The following is a 20,781-nucleotide window of genomic DNA, read 5'->3' on the forward strand; positions in this document are numbered from 1 at the left end:
TTCAAAAAAGTATTATGCTATATGTATACATATGCACATGGATAACGCTTCTAATTCTATATAGTTTATATATTATAATGTAATTTTATTAAATTTATCTTGTTTCTTGATAAAAAATTTATGTTTTCAATAGAGTTGTAGCATTTTTATGAAAATTCTATAATGTCATGACAAATTTGTTTGTGCTTTCTTGTTTCTTTTTAATATCTTCACACAGATTTAGTACACTTTTTGACAATTACTATTTGCATATAGACAGACAAACATTAAAATTAACTTCAGATAAAAAATAACTTTGAAAATAATGTACGTCCAACTTTTCTACAGACTTTATGTTTAATTGCATCGAAGTCCATTCCATAATATTTGTTTATAGATCAATTTTGTTAATTTTTTTAATGATAAGCAGAGAGTAAATTTGTTTTTTTTTTTTTTTTTTTAATAATTTCAACAAATATAGCAAGAGTGTAGGTGGATTAGATTTAACGATAATATTTATGAATAAAAGTATTATAACTATATCTATTTAAATTAAAATATGAGTATTTAAAAGTATTTTCAAGATCAATTTTACGCGCGTATAATCATTTCGAATCATATATATATCAAAGGTTTATACATATCATTATTGTGATTCCAATCAAATTCAATTAAACTCCAATTGAAATTCAAACTTAAATTTTAATGTAAATGGAAGAGAAGATAATAATTAGATGTATTCGAAGGTAGTTTATTATTCATTAAAGTTATGATTGAATTATTGAAAGTGTAAAATATTAACAGTGTTTCTTGCAATATTGTGCTTATTATAATAATTTACATTAGATAGATTAAATATTCTTCAGTTAAATATTTTTTTAGCTAAATAAAAACATATTAATTGTGTGATGTCGAGATTAACCTTAGTAATATATTGTACATATATATATTCAAGAGAGAGAGAGAGAGAGAGAGAGAGAGAGAGAGGGAGAGAGAGAGAGAGAGGGAATTACTTGAAGAGCTTGAAAGTCACTAGAGAATATAAAGGAATAAAGAGAATCAACGGGTTTGAAAAAAACTGTTGTGAAAAACAATCCGAGCGATAAAAAGTCAGCAGAAATATGCGAGTATAAAATAAAGTGTAAAATGGAAACTAAATTTTATAGCAGAGATGAAATTTACGAGAAATAGTGATAACCTCGACAAAGAAAGTTGTATAATTGAATATCAAGCCATTTTCTTTGCTTCAACTATTTCATGCATTTAGAAATCAAGTGCTTTCGGTCTCCAACGCTGCCTTTCCTTTATATTAGCTTTATAAACTATGTAAAATTAAAAAGAAAAAAAAGAAAGAAAAAAAAAACAAAATTAAACGATTGCTAAAAATAATCGGAGCACGAGTTTTTAAGCCAACTCCGGATCATTCGAGGGACAGAAAAACAATATTGAACGTTAAACCATTAGGAAAAAAAGAAGAAACTAGTACTGTACGTCATGGCACACCCTAAATTATCTCCCAAATTATATCTCAAATCATGAGCTCGACAATGACGAGGGAGAAGTACAATCGACAAGAGCAGCGAGGCAAAATGGAGCCTATATGTGGTGTATCGATTGAGGTCGTGCAAACGCGCCCCGAAGACGAGAATCTGGGCGGATCTGTTCCAATATCGTCGGTGCGTGTTCTCCAGGTGCTTACTATGTGCCCTCGTGCTTTGTTAACTTCACGACAACTCGGAATTGCGTCCCCGAAATTTTGTGGGAGAGGCCCTTTATGTTGCGTTCAAGTTTTAATGAAAATGGCCGCTTTGTAAAGTCAATTAAGCCAATGACATTAGGTGAATGGATTTTCAATAGTTTGATATAGCTGGATTATAATTAAGCTTGACGATATTTCAATTTCATATTCAAATTTATCAAATTTAGTAGGATAAATCGATAGCTTCGCTATTGTTTTCATCACTTTATTAGATAGTTTGTTATCAAAAATACGAGTTAAATTGCCTTCTACGAGAAAACATGTAGTGCACTATGTTGTAGAGTACTGAAATACGTATTTATTATACATTAAGATGCATTTACTCTTATTTTGAAGTCTTTTGTTCAGTAGCCATTTGTATAGCTTTGGCTATTCAAGTAAATGTAAGCTATTCAGTAATAATAGCCGGCATTTACAAAAATCATAATAATTATGTAAATTGATCATTCATTTATCAAACATAACAATAATGTATAACGCGAAAGTTACTCTGGAAAATATTGAAAATGAAAGTAAAAAAAAAATTATATAAAAAATGCTTATGTTTCACAGTACATTTTTTTCTCACTTTATTCTTTTGTTTTTAACTTCCACTAAACATATCCCGAAAATATAAATTTACCACTATTTTCAATGGAATGCATTGCAAGTAATATCTTAATCGCCTAATATAATAAAAGTTTGTGTCATCTACCTTAAATTCGAGACTTTATTATTATTCATTAAACGTTAAATGGCATTAATTATATTTGTACTACTTATGCTTGTGCGTGGGCGTGACAACATACACGAGCGTGCGCATGTGCACGTGTTAGTATGCATAAATATAATCGTTATACGTACAAGCAGCCATATTCTCTTACATATGCAGTAATAATCGAAATATTCAATAATAAAATCAACAAATAATATAACATAAGATTTACAATCAATTGCAATGTCATAAATCATCAATAAGTAATGACGAATAGAATGTCTCTTAATTAAGTGTAATAAGCAATTGATTTAAATTAAAAAAATTAATTTTATTCAAATAAAATATGAAGCTAAAATGAATTATTTTACGGGTATATTTTGTGAAAGGCGTTGAATTTTGGAAATATTAGATTATACTAAATCATTAGTAATAACAATTATAAGTAGTCCGAGAGTATAAATCTGGGTCAAAAAGTTTTCTGGTATATTCCTTATAATATTCTATATCGAGCTTTTCAAAATTTTAATAGTTAACAAACTTTCCAAATAATAGTAATAAATTATTTTATAATGCTGATTTTACATTTATAATTTTAAAAGCTTTTGGCTACTATTTCCATAAATAATACTCGTGGAAGATTTTCAAAAAGTTTTACTAAACTCGCAGTTTCATCTTCTGAAATCTTCTCAAATACAAGATTGTCTTATCATAAAAGTAGATATATAAAGAATAGATTTATATTTAAGATAATGTCATATTATATAACTATAATTTATAACTGTATGTTTGTTATATTAAAAATCGAGATCCTACAAAAATTTCTAGAATTTACTTGTTAGTTTAAAAAATACGAATAAAAACAAATATTTCAAGTTTCAAATTTTCAAAAAATTATTTAAAATTTCGAAAGGTGAACTACATCATTTTAAGAAGTAGTGCGCAAATGTAGCTTTTTTCTTTAAAATAATAGTATACTTTATTGTAATTGCCGCAAGTGATTCTAAAATTTACAAGAACATCGGAAATTTTGTTGAAAAAAAAAAAAGTCTTAATTACAGAGCGGAAAACCACGTATCAAGAGAAGAGCATCTATTTTCCGTAGGCATAGTTCGGTTTTTACACTTTCCATCGCTTTGCTTTCACAATCACTCATCGATTAACAAGCATCAATATGTGTATGTACGTGTTGCAGCGGATGCATTGAATAAGATTATTAATTTTCCGATCTTTACGCGGTCGTATTTAGTGCTTGGAAACCTCTTTCGTCGGTAGTACTTTCTCTTTGCCAAATCCATAAACTGTCAGGTAAAATCGAATTCTACCATAATTTCACTTCTCGGTGCGCCATTCGGCGTCTCTTTATTTGGCTATATCACTTACTTTTTCTACTTAGCGCTACTTCTCTTCTACGCGTCTCCCTTATTCTCGTCTGACATATGTGTATCTCGCTCTACTGCTATCTTATTTCACCTTCTCCTAAAGTACCTTAACTCTTTTATTACTTACTTGGAGGCTGTAGTTTGTAAATATATATGTGTGCGAGAAAATAAATCTAGTTTAACTGAGAAGAGGCTTATGCGCAGTAATATTTGAATATTAATTGACAGATTGATAATAGAATTTGACAATTGTATTTAACATTTCTTACAGTGGCGAGGAAATATATTCATTGATTCGTATTTTACCATAAGAATCATTAATGTCCTTACTGATTCGTAAATTAATCTATCAAAGATAGAAACGAAAAAATAGGGACTCGATTAAATATTTTCATACCAACATTATTTACAAATAATGTGAAATCTATTAGATATAATCCAATTGATAAAATTAGTCAAAATAATAGATTTTTTAATCTGAGTATACTCCATACTGTTATAGAATTATTAGAGGTTAAATATTTGCTGAAAATATTACTGACTTTGAAAACTTGACGCGAAAAATTGCATTGTGTATATTAAAGTTTTAAAAGGTCCATAAATTTTACCTACTCATACATAATGTCACATCACCTTACATATTATGAATGAATTTATTTTTAACTGTACGTAGTTATAAAAATTTATTTGTGTTCTCAATTTTTATAGAGGTCGAAGAAAAATATTTATTAAGCTGAAATATTTATTGGGACAAATTTTTAATATACTACTATTATAATATACATTAATTATGTAGAAGAACAGGAAGAAAATAGACGTGTCGTCATAAAATTTAAATGCTGCGACATATCCTTCGAATAAATGCTCTCTTTATGGTGTTTGTCAACGCAACGCGTTAAGGAAATAAAATTAATACCTTACCGCAAATATTATAAGCACCGATACTTTATCATTCTTGTGTTTTTATACGTAAATTTTTATTTTTATTATTAGTGTTTCTATTATCATTTACTATTTTTAATTATTTGACGGAAAATTTTTTTTTGCAATTTTCCGTCAAAAATTTTTCTCAACAATATATATATATATATATATATATATATAATTACTAAATAAAATTGTTATAATAAAGATAATTATAATAAAAATTAATATGAAGTAAACATTAAATGTCTTGTTAATCATTTATCTATTTATTTATCTAATTATTTATTACAAGATTTTATTCAAGTGAATTTAATTATTAATATTATGTTAAAATATATCTAATAATTGCATTGTAATTTTGTTACTTTAATGTAATTTTTGCCTGCGAAATTTTCATCATATTCTTTGTACAACCATAATATAATCATAAACTGTGATTCATTCACATAGTCACGTAATGTGCAATAATTTTTAATTTCCTTTTTTTCATAACATTATGATATTAAATGAAAAATTTAGCTCCGAATAGAATTAATTCATTTATAATATACGATATTTTAAGATTTTTTAGAGCACATTTTTCTCGCTATACGGCTGATCATACATAATAGATTTAATGGTAAGAAATGTTGAAGTATTGTTGAAGTAAAAAAATACAAATAATGTAATCCCATTGTTTCTTCAAGATAATATTATTTTTAATATAATTTAATATTCATTAAAATAAGTTTGCTCTTAATGATGAGGATTTTTTTTCTTTTTGTTTTTTTAATTCGATAAGAAGTATATGACAATTGTGCTTTTTTTCTTAAATAATATATTTGCTGAACGAAACTTAACGAGCAGAATTAATCCCCGGAGAAATTATTCATTAAAGAGATTGTCGTGAATTTTCCACGAATATCTAATCTAAGAACTTTTATCCAACCAACCGTCTATCTCGGCCCTAATCGTAAAGTGCTGTCTATTCTCCTTCTCTTTGACTTTTCCTTTACTCTTACCTCATTAGTCTCTTCGCCTACACAGCCATATTCATCCGAGCGTCTATTTTGTCTTCGTCGCTGCCATTTCAAAGTGACATTTTCTCAACATATATTTGCACCAACCCTTCTACGTGTTGTTTTCTTCCCTTTCAATATCAACTATTCCCTGCATCCTACATTAATGAACATTTGATGTTTTGAGAAATAATTGAGATACTTGTTGTAGTTTCATTCAGAATCGTTTAACTATTATTTTAGTAAACAATACTGAACTTGGCGTATTGTTGATATCACTCGCTGCCCCTTTAATTATCAATTTCACTGAAATAAATTTCAAGTTGATTTAAATATCAGGCTTATGACCAAATTCAGCAGCTCTTAGACAACTATTTTTAACAGCAATATTCACTTTATCTAAAATAATCGATAAAAAAATAATTTTACGTTAATGGGCATAAATAACAGGGCTCTGTTAGCTTAATTTATGGTACGTCATTACTAAATGCAAATAACTATCTTTTTACATAAAGATTTAATAGATTAAGTAATTTGTTAAAATGCGCGATAAAGAATGTAAAATTCTAAGTAATGGATTGGAATTCTACATATTTATTTTGTATTTTGCTGTATTTATAAATTGAGAGGAAATATAACACAAATTTATAAATTTAAAATTAATTTAAAAATAGATTTATAATTTTGGATATAATATTTTGAAAATTATGACATTATAAGTTACCGATGTCGATTTCATTTACGAATGATGGTATGGAAACGTCATTAAATACACTAAAATTCAATTTACATGAATATTACTTATCCGTGCTGTTGCAGGTCGTCGTAATACTCTAATATCCAACTTGATATTTTCAAATACAAAATCGTAAATTCATGATAATGGGTTTACATAGAATAGAGCATTTTTGATCGTATCAGTTTTGAATCTATGGGTAGTTGCTTCGAATGTTCTTTTTAAGATTGATAACAACATTTGTGATTTAAATATGCATTTCTTGGCGATTTTGATGTTCGGGTCTTATGAACCCTTTAATAATTTTCAGCCATAAATTGCTGGAAATAGCAATTTCATCGTGTCGAGCGCAGCACGTTGAAAAATAAATGTAAAACCAATTGGACATTGTGCCCTTCCTTTATATATCTTTGAAATAATGAATATTGTTGAGCTGTTTTGATGAAAAACTTTCATTGTTGTTCATAAATGTAATGACGTACTGCAACCGATGTGGTAAAAAATTGTCAGAGAATTGTCTGAGCTTCAAATAATTTTCAACTTTGGCTTATAAAACAAAAGTTTTATAAAATTGTTGTTTTTGTGTAGATGGTACTTTGTATAACGAAAAACAGCAATTAGACATTATAATCAGTCAGGAATTATCATTAACTAAAAGTAAAGTATAATGTAATACCCGACTTATTGACACAAGTTTGCCTTTGAATACAATGGAGTTCGATTTGAGGGTTTCAATCTGTATACGTTCTAGTCAGTCATTCCGGATTGCATCCTTTACCATTTCTCACTCACTCCAACTTACTTGCTTCTTTCAATTTCTATCTCGATTATTCGTTTATCCTCTTTACTCGTTATCTCGTAGACCAAATTTTCTCTCTATTTCCACCTCGTACTTTTACGATTGTATTTTTCGCCCATCTTTTTTTCCATTTATTTTTATAAAAGCCATTGAATAAATGGATAGATAGATAAATAGATAGATAAATAGAAAGAGAGAGAGAGAGAGAGAGAAAGGCAAATGAAATTTATGAAATGTAATTTATGTATCTATGGTAAAAATGGATTTTACGACGAGCACAAACAATTTTATCTATCAACATAGAATATTTTACAAAGTATGTGAAAAATAAAAAAAATATTATAGATTAGAAAAATGTATACATTATGTATATAATAAATGACTTTTCAAGTCATCTATTGAATTCTATTCTATTGAAATCTATTGAATATAGTATTATCTATAATATAATTATTAAAAATTTTATATTATCATTATTTTAATTATCTTTTTAAAACGTAGTGTCTTCTTATATTGTTACTTAAAGAATTTTCTGTTACTACGTAGAACGTATTTATTTAAGTTAGTCTAGAAATTTTTTATTCGAAGATAAATAAAAGTATCGTTTGTATAAATAATTCTGGAGATCCTCGTATAAAGAGTCCTTATATTTCTAATTGATTCTAGTTTAGATTAGTTTAAAAATAAATAAAATTAAACGTAGTTCTCGAAAAATTCTCAAAGAGTGATTGGGTGTTTATACCAGTCCCGATGGAAGTTCGGTTAAGGGATTTAATTCGGTTCGATAAATGTTGGTCCATTCATCGAGCGTTTAATTTGGCAGAATGAAATTACGCTGGTACAGCTAAAGAATCAAACGGAACAGAATAAAAACTAATTTTTAATGACTCGAGCTTCAATTCGCTCCCTCCAAGTTTTTACATCTCTCCCTTATTCTTATTTTCTCTGTCTGCCTGTCTATCTAACTCTCTCTCTCTCTCTCTCTCTCTCTCTCTCTCTCTCTCTCTCTGTCACCATCCATTTGTTACACAGTCGACCTCGCAGATGCTTGAAGGTGGTGTAGCGGCTGAAATATAGAAGAGAGAGAGAGAGAGATAGAGAGAGAGAGAGAGAGAGCGAGAGAGAGTGGTGAAGAGATGGGGGAGGGATCACGGGGGTACATCGCCGAGAACGCGCGCTTGTGCATACACACAAAGGCGTCTCTCTGCCTCTCTTCACTCCCTCTTTCCCTCGTCGGCTCAGCATGCGCCCCTCCCTCGTACTCCTTTCCCTTTTGCTCCGACAGAAGCGCGCGCACCGCCTAAACATAGCAGCAGCGCTCGAAATATAACGAGGAGCACCTTAGCCAAAGCTGCCAGAGTGTGACGGGGATGCGCGGCCGACGTTTGCCGCGGTCACGGGACGGTTCCTCGGCGACAACCGTCGTAACCCAAGGGAGCGCGAACAAGTGCGGTGAGGACTCGACCGTGCGATAAGTGTACGCCGTGAGCTTAATTCGATTTGCCGAGGCCGGAAAAATGCCGATGTGACGAGGGTCGACAACGAGACGCCGTATATTAAGAAGCCCAAGAAGGTTGAGAAAACTTGGTCAGTCAGTGATATCAGCCGGAGTTAGTCGGCCGGCAAGCACCGGCCAATTGACTCAATCAGCCATGGAGGAGGTAGAGAACGAGACTTTTTTCCTTTTTCTCCTTGTTCTTTTACTTTTTTAATTTCTTATGGATAAGTGGAATTGGGATGGGGGGAGGAGGGTGGGGGGGAAGGTAAAATAATATGGATTAATCAAGTACGCAAACTATTAGCGTAATAGGCAATCGATGACAAGGAACGCGCACAAATTCCCTGAACATTCGTTTTGTTCAGGCTAGATTAGGGATGATGGCCCTACTTCACTTGCTGACAGCTAATGGAAAACACTTTCGACACTGGAGATGACATTGGCAAGCCTCACCCAAAGTCACTAGCCTCTTAACGAGGAATTCCTTACTCTGGTCGTTTATCAACAGCGTCGAAGATGAGGATTTGTAAAATGCACATTTTTGTACAATCTCCAAGTCATCCAAGATAAGCCCCTCCAACTGCGCTCTAATTTTTTTTTTTTTTTTTTTATTACTTTACTATATTCGTGTCAAGTAATATCTATAGCTAAACTGATTTAGTTCATACAAGAGGGAACTTTAAGATGTTCAAATGTGAAGTCGACTTAAAGGATGCGCTTGTATTTTGACATAATTTATATGAAATTACGCTGATTACTTTTCATGTTGAACGTCGACTGTTTTTTTCTTTCCGATTAACGAGCTCCTACAACCCCCTACTAATTAGTTACGCAATTTTGCATTGATTGCTTATCATATTTTGATTTTCACCGATAGATATATGTATGGTAGAGCAGTACTACCCTCACTTTTTATAACAATGCGTCGCATCGACTGCTATCGTTTAACATTCGTACCATTGCTTTATTCATAATGTCAAAGTTCATTTAGTGGATTTAGATATTGCACTTCTGGTTTTGTTCAATTTTTTTTTTTTTTTTTATTTTTTTTTTTTATTTGTTACATCAATTTCCAAGAAAAAAAAACTTTTGGATACCTTCTAGTATGTTTTAGTTAGAAAAGCTCAAATCACATATTCGCTTGTTCTATAAATAATTTACTTGGCATCTTCAAATTAATGCCTGTTTCTTTTAATGATTTACTTGTAATAATTGCAAAAATAGACTTTTCTAATCGGATAAAAAATATAATACTTATATTGGTTAATGTATAAAATGTTATTGATTTCAAGTTTTTAAATCAAATTCTTTCCACTCTTATTCCAATACTTATATAAAAATATATGTCAAATTGTATTATTATCGTGCTCGAAATTTTCAAAGTCACTGTTCTTTTTACATTTCCACTAATAATTATGAAAAATACCTTAATAAGTTAATTAACTATTTTTACAATTAATTGCGCGGTTTCTATCGGGTATTTTTATATCGGTAAGTCTTAAAGCTACCGCATGTCCAGTGAACGGAACTTTGGTATAATTAATATATGGAGCAAGAATATATGCACGTTTAGCCACTCTCTATTACCCTAAAAATCGAAGAAAAAAAAGAATAATTTGCTATTTTTAACGTGTTTCATTGCATGAAAAGAAAAAGTATTAAAAAAAAAAAAAAAAAAAAAAAAAAAAAAAAAAAAAAAAAAAAAAAAATATCTAAAATGTTACAAAGTAAATCCACTTCCATTCAAAGCTTATGCCTATATCGGCAAACTATTTCCACATACAACTCGGAGATCATCGTCATTACAAGTACAACTTCAACATACTTATTACGCAGTATACGCGCGCATTATACATAGCGGAACAATTCGTTCTATTCTAGTAAACGAGCACGTCGTACTTCCTTGGAAAAATTCAATGTAAAAAGTGCCACAAAAATGTCGTCATTAATGCACGTCTTTTCTCATCGTCCTAAAGGACCAGCCAATGACTTTTGACTCAGGTGGGCGTTGGCGTGGGCTTATATACACCATATAAAAAGGTAGCTTCCCCGTAAATGTATTTTTCGTGGACGACACCCCAAAAATTCATCCCCACTGAATTGAGACACCGCTGGGACTTATCGACGAAATTACACGCACTTGATCACCTTGGATCAATAAATTACCTTTTTAAAATAGATTTAACGTTGTTTGGAATATGGGACTTGTATTTACACGGAGGAAATAGTTATGGCATTTTACGAGAAACAATGTCAGGATTTCATAGCCATTGCTTAAAATAGATTATTGTAATGTATTGTTTCGAAAAAGATTTCCTTGATTATTTCTCAGATTGAAAGAATAATTCAATACGCGTAAGAAATCTTGATAATATTATCAACTGTTCTTAATAATCATTTTTACGTTATCAATTTTATTTGTTTTCTCAAAATATTTTTCAAAATAAAACAAATCATTGCAAACTAAATGCGCATAGGCCTATGCGCGAATCTATGATACAACGAATTGCTCTAATTTTTTATTTAATTATTAATTGAAGACTTCGATATAAAATGAGTTCGATATGAAGAGCGATGCTTGGACAACTAAATTTATTAATTTTCAATATATATTTATAATAATATTGTGAACAATAATGAGAAATATCTGTAAACGACTTTGTAATAGATATGTAAGTTCATTAAGTAAAGCTAAATCGCTAAAATAAAGTTATTGATAATTAATGACTATTTAAAAAAAAATAATTACTACATACATGGCTATGTACGTAATAATGTCAATTACAACTATGGACTGGATATTTCGATCCATTAAATTAATTCATTGTATACGTTTATTATAATAATACCAAAAATCTATAATAATTGCATAAAAATAAATTGCAGCTAATAATACAATATGAAATAATTATTCCAATATGTTGTTTTCAAGGGCTTACTTTCGCATAAAACTATCACATAAAAGCGGTCGTCAAATTATGCAAAGATATTATACGCAGAAAATATTATTATTCTTCAGATAAATTTAGTAAGCGTGCATTTATTAATAGTTTAAGCAGCGTTATTATACAATAAAGATTGAAACTTGCATAGTTTTTTTTTGTTTTTTGTTTTTGTGTATTTTTGTAGATTATTATATTATAATGTGAAGTTAAAGTAAGTATACTTTAATGGGAAAAAGTTGATGTTAAAACATGAATAAAATCGAGAAAATAAGCATTACGAAATTGAATTATCAAGCAATACTTTGAAAAAATTTAATATAATATAAACTTAAATTTAATTATTTTATTTTATGCAAATATACCAAATTTATTTAATCCAAATACAATGTATAAAATAATCTTTAAAGTATGTGCGTAACGTTTAAGAAAAATCCTCTTTACAAACACTTAATAGACTCAAAATACTTAATATTCTATTGATAGATTTAATTTTTTATTATTTTTAACAGTTGATATAACGATAAAAAGAAACTGTATATTCTTTGTTCTTTCATAACGTATATATTCATGGCTTAGTAAGATAATATAATCGTGTATGCATACATGACAGTGTGCGTTCAAGCATTTCTTTGCTTATATTTATGAATTTATTCTTATACCATAAGATACTACGTAACTAATAAAAAATAAAATCAAATATCTTTGAAAATAATTTTCATATCTCCATAACCTAAAATACTAATGTAAATAGGGTGGCTTTAATGCTAAAATATCGTAATGTAGACTGCCAATGATAATTGTATAATTATAATAAAAGCTTCTTCGTAAATTCTTCGTAAATTGTACTTTTAATAAAAAAAATAATTCCAACAATACATTGGGTTTGTTTAACTTGTAACTCCTCTACTAAAAAAAAAAAAAAAAAAAAAAAAAAAAAAAAAAAAAAACATTAATTTTTTCCCAACACATTAACTTTTTCCTAGCAAATGTATTAGATTAAATCAGATCACAGTTTCAATGTAACGACTCTTTCATAATATCTGTACTTTCGTAATTATCTTGTTAAGTTCATTAGCTGTTCATTTTTGAATTTGTCTATTACCCAAACTAATAAAGCCCTTGTCCCATAAATGTCTAATTCTTAATATTCTTCACGGTCTTCTTTGATTAATAATCTTACTTTCAAATTACATCCACAAAAATTACAATTATTATGAAAATAAAATTCAACCGAGACTTATAATGATAATAAATAAAGCAATAACACGATAAAAATGAAACAAAATTTTAAGTTCATTTAAATGCATGTTATTCAAGCAATGTTAACAAGTATAATTATTAATTAGAATAATTTTTAATATATATTGTTTAACAATTATATTTTATTGTAATCTAATAATTAAATGTGCCAATAATTATTTAATAATGTACACGATGATGGTATTACTATGATATCAATTACTGAGTATCAATATAATCAAATATAAATATTTGTCAATAAAGCATCGGTTTGAACATTTCTATAGTATAAATAAAAGAAGTATGTAAATAAAAGTTTGAATTACTTTATTTATAATTGGAAATAAAATGTGGTTAAAATTTTTATGCAAAATGTGTTTATGAAAAGATTATTTTACAATGATATCACGAACTATCCTAGATACTTTTTCTGTGTGGTTAGTTTTATACTTTTATTCATTTACAAAAATGTTTTTAAAGAAAAAATAATGATATTTACTTTTTGATAATTTTCTATGACGTAATTCCTTAAGAGATAAAATACTATTTCTTTTTAATTCGAATTTCAAGCAAAAATATTATTCTTTCATACGTTGATGAATTACAGCGGAAAAAATTTTGTATAAATAAGACCGAGAATATTTTTTATTTATTTATAACACGAGCATAATTGCGCTAATAATCCGATTGTAATTAAATTTATAAAAATGTTGTCACCGATTCGACAATATTTTAACCATTCAATTACTTCTCTGTATAAAAATCACAACATTCTATCATAATAATGTTTACCATAATAATAATAATAATAATAATAATAATAATAATAATAATGATAATAATACACATTATTCAATGCATTATTTGTTTAAAAGAAAAAAGTTAAGTTATAATTATCTGTAATCTGCTGACATAATCAAACCAAGTTATAAAATGTAGTTCATATTAAAATAAAAATTATTGAATTATTGTGACATAAAGAGACAAGTAGTACACTTAAATATATATGCATACGGCAGTCCTAGTTTCGACATATTTGATAAAAATAGCGAAATAAAAACTTTATCAATTTTTTGCGAGTTGATATCCAAGAAATTTGAGAAATGTGAATTTTTCTTTATATTTCGTTTACAGAATCAATAAGTATCATTTAAATGTAAATAAAATATAAATAATTCATGAGTAATAATAAATAATAAACAAAAGTTTTGAGAGTTAGTAGAAAAGTTAAAAAAAAAAAAAAAAATAAATAATTCAGGTCATACAATTTTATTACGTACCAAATAATATTATAAAATGGTGTCAAAAAATATATTTGTTAATATTCAAGAAATGTGATAATCCAATGATACTTATTACATTTTCTTATATCATCGCAACAATTAGATTCATTTTTACATTTAAGTGCAAAAATTTCTTCCAATACTCGAATCATCAACATTAAAACTTCATTGCATAGAAATGGAAATAAGCTTTAAGTTTAGCCAAATTTCTTTTATTAATGTTTCTTATTTTCTAGATACTATATTTTTCAATAAATATTTTCAACAAAAATCTAAGCAAAAAACGAAAAAATTAATTTAATAATAATAATTTATGAATAATACGTCTAAGAAACATAACTGATTGGGCAATGAAATATACTTGCAAAGTATTTACTCTGATCTTCCCTTATTAACATATAGTAACGAATAAATGGAAGATTGATATTTCATAGAAGTTGCAAAATAAACTTTGAACAAGCGACGCTAATAAAAAGAGCAAATACTCAAAATACTTGTACATAACAAAATTCTTCTCAAATACTAGACGAAATAAAATGTGTACTTGTACTTGAATGTACTGAGTCAAAAAGCCATTCAACATAAATAAATTTTAATTAATCTTTTTAATTTAAATACACCACATGCAAGTAATTGAGAATTATTAAAACAACTTATCATCGATAATAAATTTAATTTATAGTTTTTCAAGACTAACGTCATTGATTTCCGTCACCTGACCTCTCGCATTGACTGTTCATCAATATGGCTCTAATTTTAAAATTACTTCAATTTTAAAGTTTATAATTTCGTTGCAATTGATTATAAAACATAATTTAAAATATTTGCACTAATATACATTTTTTCTAAAATATTAGTTACAGGTTGTATGTTAATTGACAATTAAATTTTTCATTGTTCAGCAATTATATGTTCATTCGCACGTTCATGATCGATAGTCGAAAATTTTTTAAATGTCTTTTCTATTTGTTTTTTAAGAAGTAACTTAATACATAAATTATAAAACCAGAATTAACAAGCACAAACTATAAGATTCCTAACGATTTTTAAGCTTTGACTTAAATAAATAAAATATTTACACTGTTTAAGGGCACTGTACTATGATTAGAAAATTTATTTCAGTTCCAATATGCCAATATAAAATAGCATAAAATTATTTCAAATTATTTATCACAAAATCAACAATTTTTTAAAAGTGAAGAAACCCAAATATTAATTATTCAAATATGTTTGGCGTTAGTCAGAAATAAAAGGAAATTTTCAGCTATCATCATAACCCGTTCATCATTAGTTATTGACGGCTAGTCGACATATTCACTCTAACTCTACCATTGCCGTTTTAGCCATTTCGTACATTAGGTTTCAAAGATTAATTTTAGGAGAGAAGATGTCCTTGCTCAGCCATCCCGCCGAAAATCTTGCGCACTTTCCAGCATCACACAAACGCGCGCGTTTACACACACAAAGCTCTCACGCCCTCCTCTACCAAGGTCGCGTGTGTATCTTCTGTCGACGTCGCCGCGGCGTGCTTTAAGTCTCCCTATGTCAATCTATCTATGTTTCTCTTTTTCAGGCGGGAAATCGATTTGTCCGTGCCCTATTCGAAATTCTCGAGATTTCTCTATCTTCATTTACCACTTCCAAAAGACGATGCTAGACGATAGAGATGAAAAGGCAGGAGGGAGGATGAGGTGATAAATCTCATTGACTTACTTTCGTCAGTAATCGAAAGACCGTTTTGTGCTTGCTCCCATCATTCTGATGATATACAATTTCATGACGCACAACATAAATGTGAAATGATGTTTGCCAATCATATTGAAAGGTGGTCGCTATAAGCTCGGTAGAGTTGTGTTTGCCTGTGTTATGTCCTAATACTAAGCTGAGGCGATAATTGACTGATCGACGTTTGTCAAAACAACCATTTACACAAATATCTTTTGGAAATAAAATAAAGAGAGAGAGAGAGAGAGAGAGAGAGAGAGAGAGAGAGATAGAGAGGGAAGATTTTTTTAACGAGTAAGATCGTAAAAATACTAAATGATCTGATTTTATGAGGGGACTCTAATAAAAGTATCAAAGCATTCATCAAGAAACCAATGCATCCAAGTTTCTTGCCGTTGTTAGTAAATTTGCTTTATAGTACAGCTATTTTCTAAATCCATGTACGGAATTACATTGATTTTTAGCTTTTCAATTAAACAGTTATTTGGAAAATTCTTATAATATATTATTACACTTAAATACGTAACAATAAATTAATATTCAAAAATAATCTTGATATTATGATAAAAGTCATGGATTATTAGTTAATTTTTATTGCTTTTATTTCGAATGTTAAATGGAAAAAATCTTGACCTAATTTCACAAAAATTTTTAAAACTACATTTTCGCGTATAGTAAAATTATCATTAATTAATGCTCATCGATATTCTGCTCATCTCATTCTCAACTTTATAATATACTAAAATTTTAATCGATCCACCCCGGCTCCTTTCTACACCGACAAAAAATAATCTCATCTCTATGATGTATAAAACAGAACGAAACTTTATCCATTAAAGGCTAACCCATTTTCTCTCAAAATCCATTATTCGTTTTTAACTAAGCACAGCAGTTAAAGTTGTGAGTTTCTTCGAAAAGTTTATCGTATTCAATAAATCGCATCTCCCTGACACTTGAGTTAGCTGCTTTGCAATTGTATAATTGATATAGCAATGAAAGCAATCTCATTATGTGTGATTAATTAAAACAATATTGAAGCAAATCATTGATTTAATAAAGAGCTATAAATTATAAATCGTAATATCCGATAATTATAATCATAATGCATTAACTAATTCTTCTGAGAAGATATTTAATTGAAATGGACGTATCGATGATCCATTTTAATTGGAAGTGAATAGGCCTTTCAAAATATGCACGTCCTACAGACAATTGCTACAGAGTTGAAATTGACGAGTATTTGCGAGGATTGATAATTATCAATGTCCTCGTATGTAGAAGAGGGATATTGACTGAGACTCAAATTATATTACTAATCGCAAAGTATTGTGGGTAAGTATTGTGCAAAGGCTGTCGAGCATTTTCGAACGTGCTAATCGTAAAACAAATTTTGCATACTCGTCCTTAACATATTAACAATAAATACAATAAGAGGGCGAAAATCTTCATTGCTAAATAAATAATCGTGCAAACTAATTTATCTCATATTTTACTAACAAAATTCATAAAAAATATTTTTCATCAGTACGGACATAAATTTGAACTTTTTATTATTTTCTCTACTATTTGGTTTTCAGTTTTATCTTAGTAAAGAAAAAAGTATTATAAATTACTTGTAGACAATTTTAATATTCACCCGTAAAGGTTAAAGCAAGTTTATTCAAGATTTCCATCATTTGTATGAGCATTAAAAAAACTCTAATAATAAAGCATCACATACAATATCACAGTCTTTTATAATAAACATGATATTTAAAATTATATATAGATTTCTATTATTATTATTATTTTTATTATTATTATTATTATTATTATTATTATTATTTTTATTATTAGTATTATTATTATTATTATTATTATTATTATTATTATTATTATTATTATTATTATTATTATTACTGATGTCCTGTTGCTCTGGCATATGTGATTATATTACTGATGTGTTGTTAATGAGACTCGCGCTTATTAGGTTATATTTACAAACAAAACAAGAAGGCTACAATTTCTTTAATAAATTTAGTATGTCAATTGTATTTGATTATTATATTTTATTATATATTATAGTTTTCGAATAACAAACATTGAAATAATTATTTATAAAAATTCTTATTACAAATATTAATGTCTTATTATATCAACTGTCGATTAATATTTCTTCGTATTATAAGACAGAATATGATGTAATTTGATACCGATTAATTTCCACAACAAAAGCGAATTTGCTTTTTGAAATATAAATCCCTCCGAGATTTGTCAATTTCATTAAACACTGGAATGCATTGAGAATTTAATTATAAAATTAATTATATGAAAAATTCATTGTAATGTAATGAAATATAAGATTCTGTCAAGGTTGCTTTTTACTAAAAAAGAATACTACAATATCTTAAAATTCATTCGTACTATTTTAATTTTTATCGATAACTTTATTTACATAAAAAGATTAGTAGTACTAAATTTATTGGATTTTTTTATAAAAATTAAAAAATTACGATTGATGGATAAAACATAAATTAATAAAATTTACATATTTTTATATAAATATTTATATAATTTTTTAATTTATCTTGTATAAAAAGAACATCATATTGAAAGTATAAATAAATATAATTATATGAGTATATTTAAAAATGTTTTGAATAAAAATAAAATATATTTTGTTTAGCACTATTACCTTACACAATAGCATATTTATTAATTAATAACTGAAACCGACTGTTTATTTTAATTTACAATATATAAATTAAATATGCAATTTTATTTACAGAAGTATAAGAAACTATACACTGTTAATTATATTATTTATTCAATTTCAAAATTTATTAACAAATTCATTACATTTACATTGCAATAATTGAACTTTATCATCGATGAACAAAAATTCACTTCACTTCATTTATCAAACTTTTAGAATAAATCTAACAGATACTATAAAATAATGTTTTATAATAAGATTGTTATTGTAAAAAAACAAGAATTAATCGTATTTTATTTTGTATTTATTATGGATTTTGAATAGATTTATATGTTAACGGAACTGTTTTCTTTTATGCATTTTTCGTCATGAAGAGGTTTAATGCTAAAGTCCTATTTGCATTATATTTGCAGAAATGTGCTTACTTTTTTTTTTTTTTTTTTTTTTTTTTTTTTTTTTTTACTTAATGCAACAAATATTTGATCAATTATGCGCAATTAAATCAATTTAATGCAATTAATAATTTGTTTTTTAATTCAGCTTTGTAAAATCTATAAATTCTATAATACTAATACGAATTAGTTTTTGATTGTTTAGTAAAATTATTCTAAAAATCTATTTTACGATACTTTAACATTGTTGTCGAGAATATTACATTATTAAATATTCACTGCTTATAATGAAAATCTAAAGAAATAATTATAATTTAAAAAAAATTATGAATTACTTTAGAATTATAATAAATGTTTTAATGAATTGAAAGTTGAAATGATCATTATGTAAATGAATTTCGAATAAACGCTTTATTTCGATTCTGTGCGAACCATTCAAATTAATTAAAATTTTAAAGAAGAGATGAGGTTCGGCTATACAATCAATAATTGATTTGAAAAAATTTTAATTTTAAATTATATAATTTATCAAATACAAAATACTTCCTTCTATTTAGTAATTAATATGTATGTTTATTTAGAAATTCCGTAGTATTTAACTCGACAACTCGTTAATTAACTATTTAACTATTTAAAATAAAATTTTAATTGTACTTATTTTTTAATATCAGCTCATTTCTTAATAAGTACTAATTAATATTATTTTGTAATTCAATTATAAATGGTGTATAATTAATTTTAATCGATGATATTGCAAACTCTTTTTATTTTACGGAAACGTTAGTTTCAATTCAGACAAGTTTTTATTTAGAAAATAAATCATAATGATATGATAATTGTATATATAAAACTGAAGCTAATTAGTGGAAAACAAAAATAAACATAAATATTTATAAATTTGTTATAAAAATTAATCATTTATTGTAAGATATAAATGAATAGCTCGAAGAAGCATTTACAAATTAAAATTAATCCTACTAATGGTACAATTAAATACTGTATTAAGTTTTTTTTTTAAGATTATTTTAAAGTAATGTAACCAATAATTTTTAATAATTAATACATTATTTTTCAATAATTTTATAAGAATATGAGCGTTTATTCCTTATTAAAATTTCTTGTATTATTTTGATAAATATAAGCACTTAAAAAACGATTTTAAAAAAATCTAATAAAAAATAAATTGAAATTTTATAAATTACGTAAAAATATATGATTGTTGATATAAATATGTTTAAAATACAAATATTTTTTGCTACATATTTTACCAAATAGTATATACAATTTATATAATATATAAAGATGAATATTTATTATACTAATTCATCTATTACAGAAATTTGAATTTTACTATTAGTTTATAAATGGAATACTAGACTAAAAGACTAAAGTTTCATGGCTTTTAATATATATACACAATATTCTTTTAATACACACAATTTGAAGTAAAATGTAAAATTGTCTTTGCCATAAATTTTTTATGTCCCATGAAATTTGAATTTGCATTTTCGTTTAACACGTATATTATACGTGCATTTTTATATATTTTTCAAAACAACTTTAGAAAAAAACTGTTTCGTTTATAAAGTGACTTTATATACAATGTGTATTAAAAATATTTGTTTTAATTAATTATATTATATAAATTATTAATAAATATTGTTATAATACATTTCTAATATATTTAAAAATTTTTATTTTTATATAGAACATTAAAGGATAAATGATTC

General features: G+C 27.0%; 1 protein-coding gene across 1 annotated transcript in view; it reads left to right on the forward strand.

Moving 5' to 3' along the window:
- Nucleotides 1–20,781, forward strand: part of Pka-R1 (protein kinase, cAMP-dependent, regulatory subunit type 1) — a 46,119-nt gene that overhangs the window by 8,575 nt on the left and 16,763 nt on the right. The gene's annotated exons all lie outside the window — the stretch shown is intronic.

This window comes from Ceratosolen solmsi, unplaced genomic scaffold (assembly GCF_000503995.2).
Source record: "Ceratosolen solmsi marchali unplaced genomic scaffold, CerSol_1.0 scaffold2, whole genome shotgun sequence".
In the NCBI taxonomy this organism is placed as follows: domain Eukaryota; kingdom Metazoa; phylum Arthropoda; class Insecta; order Hymenoptera; family Agaonidae; genus Ceratosolen; species Ceratosolen solmsi.